Raw genomic sequence first — 5,422 nt, 5'->3', positions numbered from 1 at the left:
CTAATATAGCCTTATTCCATTGCTATTAAAATAGCTTTTCTAACTGCTGTTTCTTAGCACTTTCTGAGAAGCGCTATTGTAGCCTTTCTACTCAAATAGGGGTTTCTTAGCGTTTTATTGAAAGCGCTAATAAAAGTTGCGTATTTTTTTATTTTTTTTTTAAATCGGTAACCAAAAAGGCTATAATTAAACGCTATAATAAGATACTGAAATATGAATGTGGCAAATTACATTCATGATAATCTCATTACAAATTGATCATAAATTTAATTATGAATGTCATAATACTAATCAATCTACAATTGCCAATAAAAAAAATAAAAAATAAAAACTCCTAAAAGCAGCCACAGTTAATTATCAACAAAAAAACACCTAAATTTAAGAGGACTCGTGACAAGCTATATAGTCCAGCACAACCAATTATGGTTTAAGTCTATCAGCAATATAGTCTCCTATGTCATATAATATGAAACGAAAAATTAATTAACATAGAATTTCCAGCACAACCAATTACGATTTAAAATAACTCAATTAAAAAACGCAAATGAAAATTGTTGAAAAAGAAAATGAAACTCACTAAGATACTCGACCATAAAGGTTGCCCAATCCTCCTCGACCTGAACTAGCTTATATTTAGAATAGGTTTTACATTTGTAATCTCCAAAATAATTCAAATATAAAAGTAGCAAAAAATTGAGTTAGAAAAAGAATGCCTAGTTATATATATGATTACAAATTAACAGTATATTAAAAATCACATACATACATTTTCGGGGATCATGTCTTGATTTGCCAATATTATCTCTTTCATAAATTGCATGACAAAATAGCCACAGTCAATGCCATTCGTTCGTTTGCATAGGACACTGGAAAATAATTACATAATTAAAATTTCATCCACATGATGAATTATAATTACCATTGATTACGTTGTCAAAAACAATACCATTGATTAGAAAATACCTTTATTTTCATCCATGGGATTATACTTGACTTTGATTTTGACTTGGAATGAAGGGCACAGTTGATACACATGCATATTATCTATAAACATTGCATATTATCTATTAATACCTATCTTCATTCTAGATTTAGTAGGGCTCCCCAATATGAGTATCAATCTTGGCCAGAATATATTAGTACAACCGCAATCAACAATTTAACTACTTATGACCACAATACACAAAAACAACATTTTCTTACCGTTATTGAAGGAAAATAAAGACAACGGCGGCGACCACGACGGATGCTCCTTGAAGGAAAGCAGAATCTATAAGCAGCAGCTATAAACAATTAGAAGCTATAAGAATTAAGAAAAAACAATTTAAACATAGAAGTCTAGTGATTTGATCTCCTGTATTCATATCTATGATAAAAAAAAGAAACATAGAAGTCTAGTGACTTGATCTCCTGTAAATATCACTATTAATACAGTTTGGCCATTCTAGTATACTAATTTTAAGTGAAAAGAAGTAAGACTAGCCATAATTGAGATCAAGAGTTAGATAAACCAATTTTGCTGCATCCCTAAGGCTTTCAGACAAGATTGTATACTTAAAAATGAGTTTGTGAAGGGATTTGAGACAAAATAGTTTTCAAGGGAGTAGCCATCAACGATGTAAGTTCAATCTTGTAGTGAGTTTGCTAAGAAAGTCTATATCAGCGAAAATGTTTTTTTTTTTAAACAGCATGTATTATTGAAACACACTCGGCACAAGACGTGCTAAACGGGTAGTCGGATAAAGCATACAAGGTAAAAAAAAAACACAGCAGCTGCTGCAACAACATAAAAACGCTGCTGATACGCAACTTCTAAACTCCAATATAGCAGTAAAACAACAACACAGCAGCACAGCAGAACCGCGCCAAAACAGAAACAAAAAAAATTAGTTCCAACCCATCGTAAGCTGCCTCCGCCCAGCCCTCAACAAACCACAAACCAGGCGCTAAAAAACAACACCTACTGACCCATCGTAAGCATACTAGAAATCTCATGAATATTTAGAGATAGAGATCGTTGAGATATTAAATCGGGAATTTCGGACTGAAAATGATTTAATATCACAATCAATTTTTTGGACGAAATCAGGTTTCTCATCCAGTTCTACACATATTAACTGTTACACATAGCTAAATTTTCTATAGAATTAAGTATGTTAGACTAGCTAACAGTCACATCAAGCAAGTTGTGTTTAGCTAAATTTTGCCTAAATTTTCTATAATAGCTTTTTCATCATTACTGTTGGGGTTGGAGTTCTGTTAGGGACCAAAATGACCCATGTGAGGAGGTTGAAATAGAACCTCAGGTGCGGGCCAAGAGGAATCACAACAGGGCCAAGTATCTCAATGATTATGTAACAACTAAGAAAAGAGTTGGCTCAAAGAGTAAGAGGAAAGATCTAGATGATGAGTCACTTGTAGTTGCTAGGGATGAGTCACGCAATTACCATGTATTGTGCACATGCTTCCCATTCTGTTATAACAAGTTTATATATTGTACTTGCATGATTATGAAGAAAACAATGAATTAAGCATTGATGATTTAGTTATTATAGCTTAGTCTCTTTTTACTTTCTACTATTACAGTACCTTAATTCATTCACAGATTCCTTCACACACATACAACCAAATACATAACAAGTTCAAGGCTTCAAAGATCACTATATTATTATTTTTCAAACAATGATTTACACTTATGAGTGTGTGTTCATTATTTTCTAAAGCATGTCTGTCATTTACATATTGGCCCTTTAGCTCATGAACCACTTAATATGAGAACATAATAATTATTTCAAGGGTTAATAATATATTTTATCATCTCTCATAGTAAGACATTATTGTTAGGACTGTTAAGGGTTGGTGTTCTCTAAAGTGATTATTAAAAGACAAAATTTATTGAGATTGTGATGAAAATCTGAAAAGTCCATCACTGTGTATAGGACTGTTTGAATTGGCTTATTTAAGCTTTCCTACTGGCATAAATTTTATGATACCCTTTGGGAGAATTAATGAAAACAGCTTATGAGTTATGACAAATGAAAAAACAATTTAACATAATTTATTTTTTACTACATAAAAAGCTTAAGTAAGCTTATACATAAGGGCTTACTTATCTTGATAAGCTGTAAATATTATGTTTATCCAAACAGAGTAATAAATCACTTGAGAAATAATCATTGGAAACCAAAATTTCACAACAAAGTAAAACAAACAATCAAACACACATAAACCACACATTATAAATCTCATAAAAAAAATGTAAATTTTTAAAAATAAAAACAGATGACAATCAAAATTAAGGGCTTTCGATTTAACAGAAACAATTTTTCAGCATTTCACAAGAAACCCAATAAAATAAAAATCAGAGAAATAAAATAAAAAACTAAAAAAATTGAGGGGTTTCGATTTTCATACAACCTGGGTAGAGATCTTGAGCTAACTTGCTGACGTTCTCTTCAAAGGAAGAGCTGAACTTGAACTGCAACACAAAAACAAACATTGAGCGATTTTGAGGAAGCTATGAAACGAAAAAATCGAAAGAGAAAAACTTACCACGGAATGACTTCGATTCCGACGTCGATTGTGAGAGAGAGAGTGACTCTGACTTCGATTTAGACCAAAGCAAGAAGATGGTTTTGGGTTTAGATTTTCACTGATGCAATGGAGAAGAAGGTGGTTTTGATTTAGGAGAAGGACGGTAGAAAGCGTTCTGACTTTGAATCCCAATGTTGGAGAGAGAAAGTGTTAATCTGCCTTTTTTAATTTAATAAGCCCAAACATAGCGTTTGTGACAAGCGCTATCTATACCCCCTCCAACAATAGTGTTTCGGAAAAAGCGCTATTAATGCAAACAATAATAATAGCGTTTCAGGAAAAGCGCTATCTAACCCAATTTTTAACAAGTTTTCCTTAGCGCTTTCTGAAAAGTGCTATAACAGGTTTATGAGTTGCATTTTTAATAGCATTTATCCAGAAACGCTATTAAAATAATGCTATTAAAAGCCAAAATTGTGGTAGTGAATAGAAGCAAATTTACCTTGATGATTCTGATATTTGACCACTTTTTCTCACGAATAATCAATGTATCGTTGGCATATTGTAAGTTTGTGAACATGTCTTCCTCCATGTCAAATCTGTATACTGTCAATTTTCCCTCCTCCATTGCCCTCCTCATCAACATATTGAAGCTTTCCGCCACTATTAGATAAAGGAATGACGACAACGCACCTCCTTGCTAGTATAAATGGTAGAGTCATTACATTGTACTTCCTCTAGAATGAAATATAAACAAAAATGGTTTTGAAATGTTAATGTATATGCGGTTAAATATTTACTTCTCGTACCTCAACTTTTCAATTACTATTTTTTATTTATATTACATTTTGGAGGGAGTAAGTCTTTTAGATCTATGAATACAATTCATGTGAGTCTTTGATAACATGAAAACTCCACTCTCAACAATGTAGTTCAAGCTTATGATTTCGCATATTCATAGACTTAAACGTAAACCAAAGTAAAGAGAGGAAATATTTTTCTATGGGTTTGTCTCACACATGTAATGCTGCACACGTTAAAACAAATAAAAATAATTAACTTTTTATTGAAAACAACAATCATCTATTAAAAAATTATGTATTTTTCACATAAAATACACAAGTTCTAAGAGTTTTGCTAACCAGTATCTTAAAAGAGAAAATTTTAAGTTGAAAATGTCATAATTTTAAACTCGATTCATTGACTACGCAACTTTCAATATAAATACTACTATATTTGATTGATTAACCGTATACTTAAAAACACTTGTTAGCATTTTCCTATACAAATCTTCATTGAACCACTTCCAAAATTTTCTTAGCTATATTAAATGAAACGAACTTTGTTTGTTCCCGTACTCTATATATAGACTATAGCGCACGTTTCTACCTGATCCATTTTTTTTTTATCTTTGCAGATATATTCAGTGTTTGACTCTAATTATCATCTTATCTTAACATTATAGAATATTTTTTCTTCACCAAAAAAAAAAAATCTTATCTTAACATTAATAGAATATGATCCGTCAAAAATAAAAGGAATACAAATAGATGCACATGTACCAAAAAAATAATAATAGTAGTAGTAAATAGAATTGGAAAAGATGCACATTAATTAACACATTTTTGCTATGCGTGTCATTGGCTTTAAAACGGAGGAAAGGAATCGGTAGAGGCTAAAACCATCGATAGTAACACATGCATGAAGCACCTGGACTCTACATTTTCTCTGTGAGTGTTTTTGTTAAATGATATTTGTAGCAGCAACTAGATTATTTTTTTACTAGAACAACTTGATTATTTTTTTAGTCAAAAACATGATTTTGATTATATAAGAAAGTTTTAATGGTTTTTCTAATAAACTTTGATTTGATTAGTGAAAAGGTGTA

General features: G+C 31.3%; 1 long non-coding RNA gene across 2 annotated transcripts; it reads right to left on the bottom strand.

Annotated features, from left to right (window-relative positions):
• Positions 1 to 273: 273 nt before the first annotated feature.
• Positions 274 to 1,219, bottom strand: LOC112422233 (uncharacterized). 2 transcript variants are annotated; one of them, XR_005646387.1, is made up of 4 exons: positions 1,204 to 1,219; positions 964 to 1,044; positions 578 to 866; positions 274 to 452 (listed from the first exon to the last, which is right to left on the bottom strand). It is a non-coding gene; the product is annotated as an uncharacterized lncRNA (long non-coding RNA). The 2 variants fall into 2 exon arrangements; XR_005646386.1 differs by lacking the exon at positions 1,204 to 1,219 and having other exon boundaries at positions 275 to 452; positions 964 to 1,068.
• Positions 1,220 to 5,422: the final 4,203 nt, after the last annotated feature.

This window comes from Medicago truncatula, chromosome 5 (assembly GCF_003473485.1).
Source record: "Medicago truncatula cultivar Jemalong A17 chromosome 5, MtrunA17r5.0-ANR, whole genome shotgun sequence".
NCBI lineage: Eukaryota > Viridiplantae > Streptophyta > Magnoliopsida > Fabales > Fabaceae > Medicago > Medicago truncatula.
Note: the sequence above shows the minus strand (reverse complement) of the source record. Positions and strands in the feature narration are given on the sequence as shown.